Genomic DNA, 16,204 nt, shown 5'->3' with positions numbered 1-16,204 from the left:
ACAAATTGTTTAATTAGGGATACAAGTGGACCCATTGCAACAATGAGATGTACAAGTCGTTATGTCAAAAAATGAACTTTACAACTTTGGTGGGGGGGGGATAATCAGGTGAGGGGAGGTGGGGGGAGTATGGGAAGGGATGGGAAGGCAAACAAAGAGGAGGCAAAAATGCTTGATAAGAAATGTACTTGTTATCTTGCCCATGTAATTGTAACTTCTCTGTATGGTATTCACACAATAAAAAATAAAATAAAATAAAAAGAAACAAAAAAATCACATAGTACATTAAAAACAACAACAACAACAACATGAGTTCATTCACATAAGCAAATATATCTAAATTTCACTATTAAGAACATATTTAAATACATCTACATAGTTTTTTTAATTTGTAGATAGCTAATAATTTAACAATGCAGATTACTTATTTTGTTCCTTTACTGAGGCTGCAATTTCTGCTCTCACTTGACTTTTTCACTGAATACAGGCAATGTACCAATTTATTTAGTCACATCTTTCTTTATTGCTCTTTGCTTGTGAACTAGAGATAAAAGTCTCGGCGTCTATTCTGCCTGGGTTTGCTTGAACTGGGAATATCAGATCTCAGCCTCCTGAGGAAGATTACAGGCCTGAGCCATCAGTAATCAGCCAAAACAGCATGTTTTTAAACATAAAGACAATTTATGTTGCATATAATCATGATACTACCATATGTGAATGTACTATATATCATATATGCATTACGTTTGCTTCTCTTATGTAAGTCATGTATTATATTAAGTAAAATAATATTACATACTATTAGTAAATTACTGTTTTCTGTTAGTCAAAATCTCAATTTTTGCTCCATTTTTAGAAAGAGATGTTGAGTTCTATGATCCATTTTTTTCTAAAATGATGAAAGCAGGAAATTTAAAGAGTAAAGTATAAAAATGGCCACATAGAATATATAAAGATGTTAATTATTACATGTCTCCATAAAGTTGAGTTGGATGTCTTAATTCACAAGGATTCATCTGAAAATATTTTGAATTTTTCCATTCTTTCCATCTTGTGAAGAAGCAATTTTCATACTGTTTAACATATTGTCTTACAAATCTAATTGATTAAATGTATCGCTAATCTAGTTTTTTGTATAGATTCAAAAATGTTCATTTTAATAATATAGATCATTAGTATTTACTTTTTCTCTCTTTCACTTCTGATTAGTCCCAAATAGATTTAAGAACACTTCATTTTATTTCATTTTGTCAGTCCTGGGGCTTGAACTCGGGGCCTGGGCACTGTCCCTGAGCTAGTTTTGCTCAAGGCTAGCACTCCACCACTTGAGCCACAGTGCCACTCCTGCCCTTTTCTATTTATGTGGTACTGAGGAATCAAGCCCAGAGCTTCATGCAGGCTAGCAAGCCCTCTACCCCTAAGCCACATGCCCAGCCAAGACTTTGTCTTTTATAATGATATTTTTTATATAAGGTAAATCCTCCAGATTTTGAACTAGTTACTAAAATTTCCAGAATATTATGTAAAATTATTTTACACACACTTAGTGATTGCACAAAATACTAAAGTATGCATTAGTGTAATATAATAAGTAGGAAGACTGGAAATAATATTTTACATGACAAGACTGTATTACTGAAAACAATATTTAGGAGATGAAGATTGATTATAAGATATATTTGGCTCATTTAAGTGTATTAATATGTGGCATTTTTTGTTTTAAAATGCTCACAAACTCACAATATTTAGATAGTGAAATAATCAAATGTTATAGGTATCTCAGTATCTATCACCTTTGTATCATCTATCTATATATGAAAGACAACACATATTTCAAAAAAATAGACATGTTCATATGTAACATTCACTTTTGTTGGAGAATTCATCCAATAAAAAGATATTAGTTTAAAAATTTACTGTTACCTTTAAGTACTATAAACTAAATCTATTCATTAAATAATTTTTATTTATTTACTTATTTTTATTTATTCCTTTTCAGCTTTTTTTTTCTTTTCAAGTTTTGAAACTTGGAATGATCAAAAGTAGCAATTTGACTTTTAGTTAGGCAATATATTGCAAAACATAATAACTACTAAATTCTTCCAGTTCTTTTTGTTCCAAAGGTTTTACCTTGTCATGCAGTACAATCTCCACCCTTGAGGTATGATAGAGTATATTCCCTGCATGACTTCCATGAGACTCAATGATACTGGCTTGGACTGGCTGCTTACAACTCTAAGCAGTACCTTTGATTTAAGATGCTCACCGCTAAGGGAAATTGTCTCTATTGAAGTGATTTGATTATGATAATCTAAGTATTTGTTATGCATTGTGTTTTGGACCAAAAAAAGACAAGGTCTTATATTTCAAATCTTTAAATTTTAGGGCTTTTGTTGTTTATGAACTATTTTATGTTTTCACAAATATCCACAATAATTTATTTTATATAGATTGTCATAAATTTAAATTTAATTACATATGTATAGATAAGTTCATCCACACATTTCGTATCCAGAACATTAAAGTTTATTAACAAGAAAAATACTGAACAAATATGGAATAATTGTCAAAACTTTACATACATGTACACATATATGTATTAGATAGTTTTAGATTATAGCTAAATATGTGAGAAGAGTAAATGTAATAATTTTTCCGGTCGTGGGGCCTGAACTCTGGGCCTGGGCACAGTCCCTCAGCTCTTCAGCTCAAGGCTAGCACTCTACTACTTGAGCCACAGTGGCACTTCTGGCTTTTTTCTTTTTGCTGATGTGGTGCTGAGGAATCGAACCCAGGGCCTCAGGCATGCAAGGCAAGCACTCTACCACTGAGCAACCTTCCCAGCCCTAAATGGAATATTTTTAAGTGACTTTATTGTTATCATAATGGTGGTGTACAGAGGAATTATAATTACATGAGTCAGGTAATGAGTACATTCCCTCTTACAATGTCTTCTGTTCCCTCATTCTCTCCCAGTCCCTCCCTCCTATCTCCACTCGTAGGTTGTATAAAACATTTTCATTAGTGTCCAGTGAGCTCCATTGCTATCCTTTTACATCCTTTTCCCCTTGAGTTCTGAACCTTCCCCCCAACCCTCCAAAGATATACACTTGATTACAACACACATAATGGAAGACAAAATCATTGAAAATTAAATTTAAAAAGAGACATATCTTGTTTCCATATCTTGGAGGAGGTCATAGCTAGATGGATGGATGAATGGACAGATAGACAGAAAGACAGAGAGACAGACAGACAGACAGACAGAGAGACAGACAGACAGACAGACAGACAGATAGATAGATAGATAGATAGATAGATAGATAGATAGATAGATAGATAGATAGATAGATAGATAGATAGATAGATAGATAGATATATAGATAGATAGATAATTTGATAAAAATAGGAAGAGGCACATAGACATTGCACCCTTTTGTTTCTCTCCTAAGAGTATCCTCTTTTGGTATTATTGTGTATATCTAGAATCCTGTATCATTTATCATATCCCAATGACATTTAGTTCTAATTTCCAAATTGGCTGTATATTTCTCTGAACTTACATTTAGCATGATTTGTTCTAGTTCTATCCATTTCACTGCAAATGATATTATTTTACTCTTTCTAATGGCTGTGTAACATGCCATTGTGTATAGGTACTGTACTTTTTTGATCCATTCATCTATTGTGAGACATCTGGGCTGTTTCCATATCTTGGCTCTTGTTCTTGTGAATAGTGTGTCAATGAACATGGATATGCAGGTGTTTTTGTTTATCATATCCTGGCTCATGATGTTCAGGGTAGATGCCCAGGAGTGGTTTGGCTGGCTTGTAGGAAAGATATATGTTTATTCTTTTGAGTAACCTCGAGAATGCTGTCTATAGTGATTATACTAGTTTATATTCCCACCAACAGTACAGTAAGGTTCCTCTTTCCCCATATCTCTGCAAACATTTGTTGTTGATTAAATTGACAATGTTGGCCAATCTAACTGTGGTGAGATGGAATCTCAGAGTTGTTTTATATTTCTTTTATGGCCAGGGATGATAAGTATTTCCACATGTGTTTTTTGCCATTCATACCTCTTCTTCTGAGAAGTCTCTCCTTAGCTCCCTTGACAAATTATTGATTGGTGTACAAGGTTTGGGAGGGGATAGTTTATTATATAGAGGGATCCTTATATAGAAGGATTCCTTATATAGAGGAATCCCTTGTAATTCCTTATATATATAATCCCTTATAATTCCTTATATAGAGGGATCCCTCACCTATTATGAGAGCTACATTCCAGAGACCACTGCAACAGATGAAAATCCATGAAATAGCAGCAATATATTTATGATATATGTATATATACATATATATATATAATGCTTAACAAACCCTTCCTACTACTTTTCCCACTCTTTTTTTAAACTTTTCCCCTTTCCCACCCTCTTTACATGCCCTTAAAAACTTTCTATCCTGTTAAACCTACATAATTATAACAACACTTTTAAAACCTACATAATTTTAACGACATATAAAACTATACGTGGGCACTTACCAATGAATTAAACAACTTGAATGATGATCAGAAATTATGTAGCTGTGCAGCACTGATGGTGATAAAGGTGATGACAATGATACATATCTACTACACATTCAAGAGGAACATTACAGCTTTTCTGAAGGCACCACTGCATCAGATGCTTCATCATATGGTGCAGTATCTTCAGGCCATAATTTCTATTTCCACTAAAAGCCTGGGCCTAACTGAGCTCTTCATCCAAGTGATGCCCATACTTATGGGGAGTTGCAGGTGCTGCTTTTTCTTCTGAGTGAAGAGGTTTTTTTTTTTTTTTATAAACTGACATGCCACCCGTATTTGTATTTATGAAGTATGATGAACGAAGCATCTGGGGATCCCATTCCTCAGTCACTCGCTGAAGTTCTTTGGCTATTCTGACCATGGTTTCAAGATGATCGAGTGTTTGACCACCCTGCTCCTTTTCTCCAGCCCAGAGTTGGTCTTGTTCCTCTTTCTCTTCTTGACTTGCTGACTTCATCATCTACATTAGGTCTTACCATCAGCGGTTGTGAGTAAATATTGATCAGGTCATACATATCATCAAATGTCACGTCATTGAAACCATCTCCTCCCAGTAGTTTTGTCAATTTCACAGCCTTACCTGATGCAGAGTGATGTACTTCATCAAGGAAGAATCCCTTGTAATCATGGACCACTTGTGGCTACAAATGTTTCCAGCTGGCATTTCTGTTTCAGTCTTCATCTCCTTTATGGACTTCAAAATATTTAAGAGACAAGATACAGTATTGTTATCACACCAGTAAACATCGGCAAGAAGCATTTTATCTGAGTCCATAGCTTCAACCAGATTTAGTAGCATGTTTCAAAAGTGCAGATCACCTTACAAGCGTGAATATAACCTTGGGCGAAATGAGCAATGTAACGTTTTTCTCTAAGAACTCTATCTGGACACCATTATAAAAGAGATCAACAACATAGCTTCCAGCAGTGTACATGGTCAAAAGGAATTTGAACTTGAGGTTTTTCTCTGCCTAATAAAGCTTAACCTCTAGGATAAAGCACTGGTAGAACCAATCAGCTGTGAGGAGTTTTCATGATTGAGGACCTGGGGTTGTGCATCTAGTATTGTTTTTTAGGGCACTGGGGTTTTGTGATTTATTTAAGCCCTGGCTTTACCATAAAGCTACCAGCATTCCCATACATAATCAGTTACTCCATCTTTTTGAGCCTTAAAACTAAAGGCTTTGGCTTTGTCCTTCATAATACAAGTGGGAGATGGCATTCATTTCCAAAATAAGTCCCTCTCATCCATGTAGAAAACTTCAGGCTTGTAGCCCCTTCCTCAATGATAGATTTGAACATGTTCTTCACTCTCATACTCCTTGGCTCTGGTTTTATCCACAATGGCAGCTTCTCCATACAGAGAAACACTCTTGAATCCAATGCATCTTTGAAATTTATCAAACCAATCCTTGCTGGCACTGAATGTGGTGGTTCTGGTGTGGGCAGCACTCCACAGTATTGCTTCTGCATTGTTGTTGTCATCATCTTCTTCAGCATTGTGAAAATCCATGCTTTCTAAAAAACAATCATAAAGTTCCTTGGCCTTTGTCCAGATGGTGTTTGTATCCCAGGGGATATTCTTCTTCCTCCATTCATTTATCCACAGGTCCAATGCAGACTTCATCCTTACAATGGCCTTATTGTGAGAAGTGACTATCTTTTTGCAGTCTTGTTAAAAGTCTTCCTTGGTGCTGGGAAGTTGGCTCAGTGGTAGAGTGCTTGCATCACATGCATGCAGCCCTGAGTTCGATTCCTTAGTACCATAAAAGCAGAAAAAAGCTGCAAGTGGCACTGTCTCAAGTGGTAGGGAGCTAGCCTTGAGCTGAAGAGCTGAAGGACAGTGCCCAGACCCAGAGTTCAGCCCCCATAACCAAAAAAAGTCATTCTTGTGGTAAACCTAATGTTCTTTTCATCTTTATGTGTTGAATTGTACATCTGTTGATACAATAATGGCAGGCTATAGCCATGTAGCTTTTGCCTTCCTTTTACAGGCTGAGAACGTCCACATTTTGTTTGACAGTAAGCAACTTCCTCTGGCACTTGGCTTCACTTCCAGAAGCCTTAGAAGGTGCAGAACGTTTGGGTGGCATCGTAGGACTAGAAATAAATTCAGACTTTTACAAAAACTTCACAAAACACAACACTACAGAGCAACACTACATATAGTGATCAGATGTCCATGTAAAGGGGACAAAGAGGGATGCTGAGGGCTGGGAAGGTGGCTCAGTGGTAGAGCGCTTGACTTGCATTCCTGAGTCCCTGGGTTCGATTCCTCAGCACCACATAAGCAAAAAGAAAAAAGCTGGAAGTGGCACTGTGGCTCAAGTTGTAGAGCGTTAGCCTTGAGATGAAGACCTGAGGGACAGCGCCCAGGCTCAGAGTTCAGGCCCCACGACCAGACCCCCCCCCCAAAAAAAAGAGGGATACTGAAAGATTGAAAGATTGGGCCCAGTAGGAAAGAATAAAGAGACTGATTCTATGGTTACTGGGCCAATCAGCTCCCAGGATACAGAGCACAGTACTGTGGTTTGTTGACTTCCGTTACATCAGCCAATAGTTTTACAACCTCACATTGGCAAACTTGTACAAGCACTAGTGGTGTATAGTACTGCATCTCAATTGTGCACAGTAAGGTGTTCATCCTCTAATGAACTACATACTGTATTTTATTTTTAATATTCTTCTAATATGTTTTAATTAATATTTTATATTGTTTAATTTTTTTAGCCAGAAATAGTTAAAGTCATCAATATTATATGACTATATAAATACTGCAAAATCCCACAATATAGTGAAAACTCCATGACACCTGCAACACAATGAAGCCACAATAAGTGAACTGCCATATAGCAAAGATGATTGTACTGGATATTAGGAATTTATCTGATGTATTGCTGGTAAAGGTCTCACAGTCTGTTGGCTCTCTTCCTAGTTAATAGATCTGTCCTTACCTGTGCAGACACACTTGTCCAGCCTTTCTTCTAACTATTGTGCCCCCGTATTTTTTTTAAAGGAAGTTTCTACCTGTACTAATGTTTCTGTTACTCCCTTGCAGTAATTTCAAAGTTTTGCTTCTGACATTGAGGTCTTGTTCACTTTAAATTGATATTAGTGCATCGTGACAAACAGGGTTACACTTTTAGTTTTCTGTAAATGTATGCCCAGAGAAACAGCTTTAATATCTGTAGGAAGTAAAACTGTTCAAGATTCAAAGGAAGATTTTTTTGAACTATTAATATTTTTCCTGTGGATTTAGCAGTCTTTTGACTTAAACATGATGATACCACAAAATAGTCCTGTAAGATCTTAACGAAATGAATTCTTAAAGAGTGAGAAGTTAACACAGGTCTCTCAACTTAGTTTATTCATTCAAACAGACATGGAACTTAGGCTCCATGTTTCCCAAATGATATATGCTAGAATAAATTTTGTTAATAATTTTATCTAAGAGCTGATGGTGATGCCACTTGGGTTTACCATTCAGCCATTGAAAGATTCTTCTCTCCTATTAACCTCCTGGTAGAAATTGAAGCTCCTAATATTCTTGGATTACATTTTTAAACATATACACAACAACATGGGTCGGGGGGTGGGAGGAGGAGTAGCAAGGAGAAAATATGTAGATACAAAATATCCATAGTAGTGAAAAAATCAGACTTCAACAATCCTGTGGAAGGGGAAACATAACAAAGTCTCAGTGAACAAAAGAGTCAATTTTGAAAATAAAAATTAAAAATGGGTATACTATTCATTTTATTACAAAAAATCAATGTCCATACTATACATTTTTGTCAAGTTCAATTTCCTCTTAATCATATATCAAAATGATTTAAAATAAACTCTCCTTACTCTACACAATGATTAGTATAAAATAAAGGTCTAATGTTAATTTGAATATAAAATTTACTTGTAGAAAAAAGTGACACACCATGTTATTAAAACACTCATGGAGGTCTGCCTCAGAGGCCGAAAGCTACAGGACGTAAACTTCACAGTAGACCTGTTTTGCAGGCTCACTTCCTCAGTGAACTATCCATCTATCTTCACAGCAGCTTTCCTAGAGCCATCTTCCATTCCAGCACAGACCTAGCCTGTGAGCTGTCCTCTCATCAGTAGTGCTGAAATACAAAAGCTACTTTCCAAGTCACAGGACAATGTTGAAGGGAATAAGAGACAATGAAGTGTAGCTGTTGATCTACTCTGAAAGGAACCATGATCAAAAGCTGTCACCACCACTCTCCTCTGAGTTGAGAAAACAAGTGTTATTTGAAAACAAGTGTTACTGAGTACAAGTGTCAATGAATGGGCAAACTGGACCCTCAGCTGGGAACTCCCAATACAGAACTGTCTCTAGAAGTGGCAGTTTTAGCTGGACACCTCAGCTACAAGTCTTTCCATGTATGCCCAAAACAACATCACAATCGTATAGATTTTTGCAGGTGGGAATGGAAGGTTTTAGCTATTTAGCTGTTTAGATACTTTGTACTCCAAAGTATAGCAATATAGATGCCATTTCCTAAAAAAAATAAAAATAAAAATCCTAAAAAAATAAAAAAAACACTCATGGATTATCATTAGGAACTATATATTAAAAATGGAAGCCTCTTATCACTGCCAAAGAAATAGTACCAAATATTTCAAACAAATTATCTGGGAATCATTCATTAAAAATATATGTACACTTAAACATTCATAAAAAGCATATAGGTGTGGGAAATATATTACATTTATTCCTGCAAGGTGAAGAATGGTCAAAGCCACAAGTTTGATCTTTAAGGGGGTCAGTCAGTTTTCTTTGACCCAAGGGAGTGAGTTCATTTAAAGTTCTGTGCAGTATCCATTAACATTTATCATATTGTGAAATACCTTCATGATATACATGATTTGTAAAATAATCTGTACAATTTGGGAAAACATTAAAGCTATATTTTTCAAAACCTCATGAGTCGCCAACAGTTGTATAAAATTTTCCCAAATTAAATTTTGGTGATGTATGACATTGCTCTAGCCTACACAAATAAGCATTATCAATATATGTGTTGATTGCAAATAGATAATTTAAATTTACTTAAATTGCCTCAAATAACATTTAATGCTTAAAGACTTTCTGAGACATCTCTATCATTTATTAATTCATATGGGCACTAAAACAAAATGCCTTCTAATTAAAAGATGTCAAACACTGTGCTTAATTTTCAAAGCAGCATTTAAAGCAGCAGGTCATAATTCTTATTGTCAGAATTCATGCGTGTGAAAGACATAAGCATCCATTGGACACTGAAGTTATTTTACTGGGGGACTCTCAAACCCAACAAACTTCAACTGGAAATTCATTAATTTGTTTTGACAATATATGTGACACATTTCTCATAAAATGGTGCGATTAGTTTTTAACATAATCTTAAATACATAGTTGATTAAACAGATTTCAATGTCACAAGTCAGAGATGTGTGCTATATACATTTTATATTGGTACGGGGCTTGAACTCAAGACCTGTGTGATCTAATTCAGCTTTTTCCACTTATAGCATGCACTCTACCTCTAGCCCCAACTCCATTTGGAGTTTTTTTTATTGGAAATAAAAATCTTTCAGATTGGCTTCCAGGGCTTGTTTCAAAATATGATTCTCAGATCTCAGACACCAGAATAGCTAGCTCTATTTTTGGCTTCTTGGTAGTTAATTGGAGATGAGAGTCTCATGAACTTTCTTGCCCAGGCCAGCTTCATACCAACTTTCTCAGATCTCAGAGACTTCTATAGAAGTAAGCCACCAGCATCTAACCTAAATTCCTAAATGATGTATGGGACACTATTTTAAATGTGTTATTGTGACATATTTCTGTAGAATAGGCTAAAAAAGGAGATCAGAGTAGAAATATGGAGCTATTTCAAAAGAAGACACTAGTGTCTCAAATGTATAATATTAGTTAATTAGGAGGCTGAGATCCCAAGGATGAGCTTGAAGCCAGGAAAAGGAGACAATTACTAGAGATTCCACATCCAGAAAAAAAATGCTGTCATAATGTTCAGTGTACCTATGAAAAAATGGAACCAGGTAACTAAGAGATGGTGTGATTGGGAGATATGGGGAGAAATATTAACGTGGTTATATGGATCAGGATACATTTTACTCATACACTGACTTACATGGTTAATTGAAACTCATTTTTACAATGAATTTCTAGAACATTTACAAATACTTTATTTAGTTTTCGTTAGTTTACATCCTGGAGGACTAAAACATCACACTGATCCTATGTGATTGCCTTGCTTTGGAGTTTGCCAGAAATCATGCCTCTGTTTCCATGGGTGCCAATTATCTTTCACCAGATTAGTTTTGATGGGTTTGCAAACAGGAGTTACTGTGTTTTTTCTTTTGTTTTTTACTTTGTATACGTAAGCACATCTCTTGCCAAGTAAAATTGTTATCATCTTGGGCATTAAACACCTTCCATTTTAAGGAAAGCCAGCATATAGCTGGGGAAAATGTCCTTGCAACACAGCCTCTACTCATTTGGCCTATTTGAAGTGTTATAATCCCAACAGGTCCTCCACAGGTTCCAATATGGCAGAGAATATACCGCTTTTTTTTTTAATTAAAAAAATAACTAACAAATTCCAGCTGGAATTTGGCTTTGACATTCTGTCATAGCCAAATAAGACCAACATGTGAAGTGTAAACATTTTTTTCTCAGAAAAAAATAAAAGAAATGACCATAAATAAGTAAAGATATAAAGCAACAGTTTTGTGTTTTGATTGGTAAACTCTGTAACTTGGTTATGTCAATAATGATGTATATGTGGAACTGATTACCTATAAATTATATTGAAATGCATGAGACTAATTGGAAAAGCCTCTAGAATGATTGTAAACAATAATTATAAGGCATGATATCTTACAACATCTTGATGTCTTACAACATCTTCAAAGCAAGGAATAAACATTTAAATGTAGTTGTCAAAGTGGCACGAGGAAACAAAGACTTTTTTGGAGAAATATTTCTGAGGATAAAAAGCAAGATCACCTATGTCAAATGCGTTGTGCTGTAATTGATTTTAAGGATTAATAAGCAGCCATTGAATAACTTGCTATGGATAATTTCCCTCTCAATTTCAAATTCATCTATAGATTGTTTTATGGGTTCTTTCCTAGATTTCTTTTCTGTTCAGACTCCTATGCTAGTCCCCGGGGCTACATTACTTAGTAAAACAGACAGGATATCTGACTTCTTAAAGTTTTCATTCTGGTGGGGGAAGATGTTAGGAACTGAATACATGGATAGCATACTTTGCATAAACGGGCAGTTATATGAATAAAAAACAAGACATGAGAAATAACAATATGGAGAAGGGAAGTAGTAAGTCACATGATTAATTGTAGTCTTCCATAGAAAGATGTCATTTTGTTACCAGTGGGTGGTGGTGGAAGTGAGCATCTCATGTCCTTGGCATTTCCAATGTGAACTGAATGAAAATGCACACATAAACAGACACCACACAAAAATAAAGTGGCAAAGCAATTACGGAGAACAGGCGAGGCTGAGAAAGAGACAGACAAGGACAGAATGAGAATACCATCAAGTGAAACACAAATGTTAGGCCTTCCTCACCTAGAGCAAATGCTCAAATGAGGATGATTAGGGATTCTCATAAAATTCAAGCTCACTACAATAGCCACAGGAGGTTGATCTATGGTTACTACAGTATTGGGTTTACCATGGCCATTTTATGCAGTTATGAAAAAAATTCTGCCTTTTAAAATTTCTACTTCATTTCTCTATTGTGAACAGCACCTTCACAGTTTATGTGTGAAGGTTTTGGTAAGTTATAACTTTCTATGATAGAATAGGGATAATATGGAAAATTATATACTTTTGATGTGTTTGTTTAGACATGTCTAAATGTTTTTTTCTATTAATTTCTACATTGCACATTTTCCAAGTTTAGCAATTGTATTCTCCAGGGATCATATGGGCATAAAGAAGAGTGGGTAATAGAAATCTGCACATTTTTCAATGGTCAACCTTTGGCAAAAATAAATGAGACTTCATTTCAATGGAGGGAGCAGGGTATATTGACATATGCCGGACATTCCAGCCAAATGGAAAATAGTAGGATTGCATTTTAGGCACAAGTCCCCGGTTAAAAAGAAACAAACAAACAAACAAGCAAACAAACAAGATATATCTTAAAACTAACCAATATAAAAAATAGCTGAAGGCATGGCTAAACAGGAGAACACCATACTAGCACGTATGACTGCCTGAGTTAGAAATCATAAAACTAAGCAAATAAAGATAAGGATATGGGAAACAGTATTTTCCATTCCTTTCTAAAGGTGATATAAAATGGTATAATGGTATAATCACTGAGGAAGAAAGTTTTGTTTATTTTACTGTAGTACTAAAGAAAGCAACATTGTTTAATATTCACTGTGATACCAAACTGACATCCCTTTGTTCTTATCAAAAACAATTATACGTGCTTAGATTTTTAAAAATCATTTTAATAATTCTTTATGTGTATATCTGTGTCTGTTTATGTTCCTTAACTTGACTGCTCTGTGACTTTCTCTTAAAATATTTTTCCTGAGAATTGTATAACCTTAGTGTCTCTGTAGTTAGAAAATGGTCTCTGTTCTTCTGTTCCCTTATAATCGGTTTTATTTGTATTAATTTTCCTTTAAATGTTTGGCAGAATTGATTAAAGAATATCTCTTGTACCCTGGAGGATTTTTTTAATTTTTGCAATTGTGGTATCAAATACTTAGAGCATACAGCAAATGGTTTATAATTCTCTGGCATTTATACCATATGGCTAATAGCACACAAGTCTCTCATAATTCCTTGTCAAACCTTATGTGCAACTCTCAGTTTACTATTCCTAATGCCATCTTGGAATCCCTGCAGAGACTCATTGAGCTGTTTGTCTATGTAGATTTGGACCCTTCTCCCTATATTCCAGGTACCTCAGCTTCTCCAGGATTTCTGTACCCACAGGTCAGTAAGAGCATTCCACCATGATTCTGTATGGTTAGGGAAGTTTCAGTGAGGGGAAAAATACCTCCTTGCAAAAGACAGTGATCAAAAGGTTCACAAATATTTCCTTCTCTTTCTTAGAGACCCTAAATTTTTAGAATCATATTTCCCAAATTCTTATTGTTCATTACAAGAAATGGGAGGATCGGTAAGAACACCATGAGTCTATACTATGACTCATTTCTTCCTGAATGATGGGCCATTTCTTGGACCCTCCACTTTACCTCCAGAGCTTGTGGAATGCTACATTAAGCACATACACAATAAGAGAATGAGGGTGTATTTTCTCAGGTCTTTTCTGTATATTTAGTCATGTAACTTGCTCCAGCCAATAAAACAAGCTGAAGTGAATGTTCAACATTTTAGTAGGTCTCAATAGCACTTGAGCCATTTCTATGAAAGTAAAAAGAATAGCTGATAATCCAGCAGAGAATGTGAAACTTTATGTATAGAAAGACTGGCACTTAAGCACTTCAGCTCTAAAGAGACCTGCTTTAAGACCAGCTCTTAAGACACAACTTTAAGAAACATTCGGACCTAATTGCATTGACTATATTACATTATTAAGCTTTTATTTTAAATACCCGGAACTGCAAGATGCCCCAAACCCATCTCATGTATTTTATGAACTAGTTCTAACATAAATGATTTCTTTTTATTGAGGAATGGTACTAGGATTGAAGATCTGAATACACTGTGTACTTATTGCTGCCAAGATGTGTTTTAGTATAAACATTTTCAGTCAAAAGCACACATATTTATGATACAATAGCCCAAGTGTAAATATTTTATATCTAAACATGTTTTTGTTCCAACTTAACCAAGGATACATTTAGAAGAACAGTCAGTAGTTTACTCCTAGAAGCTTATTCTGTGATTTATCTGTTCTCTCTTCTGTTAAGAATATAATATATATATATATATATATATAATCCTAATTTTTGAGACTTTAGGTAAATTATATTTACATTTCTCATTTCTCACTGTAGATCTATGTTCTGTGTCAATCTTCATGAATGAACTGAATATTACAGTTATCTTAAATTTATAAATATATATAAATAAAATACCATTCTTAATGACCTCTTGATACTGCATTTTTTGAAATGGCAATAATAGTATGTAAAAAATCATTCATACTGGGAGGCTGGGAAGGGATGGGAAGGGGAAACAAAGGAGGAGGCTACAATGCTTGATAAGAAATGTACTCATTATCTTGCACATGTAATTGTAACCCTCTGTACAGTATTCTCACAATAAAAAAATCATTCATACTACCTAAAGATATAAGCTAAAATAAACAAATTCTAGAGGCAGAAATTGTTTCATTGTGGCTGGAGTTGGCATCTATTTAAAATGGACATTCTTGGTTTTGGCTCTTGTCTTGGCCAAGACAGGACTTTAAATCTTTATGTTTCTCTAAAGCATTTTCAGTCATAATCTCCTGTTAATTAGTTGTGTTCTTTCAGTGTTAAAGGAGCAGGAGGGGGGGTAAGGGTAAACATTCCACAAACATTTGATTAGATGTCTTATTTTAGTGGACCTGTGTGTTGGCACTTTAGCCTTTACTTGTCCTTTCTTAGTGAAATAATTTGTTTTCCCTTACTTTTGTTGAAGCTCTGCACATGACTAATTATGATCTATCCCCCACTGAAGATGAGACTAAGGCTTACAGGAATTGGATAAATTTTCCCACAAGTGATTTGGTTTCTTATGAGAAAGCTCCCTAAAGTTTCCTAAAAGGATAAGTGCAATCAAATGTCATTGATTTTCAATTTTCAAAATTTTTCTTATGTGGATTTTAAGTGAAATTCCAAGGCTGACTTTCTCCAACCAAGGGCATAAAATATCTTAAATGCCATTCTCTGAGTCTAATTAATTTCTTAGAAAAATATCCTAAAAAGAAAAAAATAAATGCCCAGAGCAAATCTGATGCTCTAAATATACATTAAATGAAAAAAGTGCCACCCTTCCTTAAGGTATTTTAATATCAGGATGCCACAAATTAGTTACTTAGACATTGTTCCTATTCTTAGCTAGTGATACATAATTTTGTAAATTCTCAAAATTTGCTTTGAAGCTTACCTTCTTTATGTTAGTATTTGTGATTAGCAATGAAAGCAAGGTCCTAGGAGAGAATGTGATGCTTCAGTATATGTATATACATAATAAAAAAGAAGGGGTAATTTACAGGATTTATGTTTTATGTATTAGTGAGCATTGCTGATAAGATCCTTTTATGTTATTTTAACAATTCTACTGGTCAGATTTTTTTGCCATATCCACTTGGCATATTTCTAATGCTCTCCTTATATTGGACAGAATTGATGACCTCTTCTTAAATTCAGTGAAATAAACAATTTTAACATGATTCTCTCTCTCTCACACACACACATGATTGTTGGTTTTTCTTCAACACTATATGTAACTTTTTGATCATAAAATAACATATAAAGACTTCACTGAGAACAGATAGCCTGATGTTAGATACAAGATGTCAAGGAAAAAAGACAGACATTAACTTTAGATTTCTCTCCAGGGTACAGACAACGCAAGTTGAAAGGAACAA

This window comes from Dipodomys merriami, unplaced genomic scaffold (assembly GCF_024711535.1).
Source record: "Dipodomys merriami isolate MVZ:Mamm:240054 unplaced genomic scaffold, mDipMer1.0.p SCAF_347, whole genome shotgun sequence".
Lineage (NCBI taxonomy): Eukaryota > Metazoa > Chordata > Mammalia > Rodentia > Heteromyidae > Dipodomys > Dipodomys merriami.
This window is presented reverse-complemented; position numbering follows the sequence as displayed.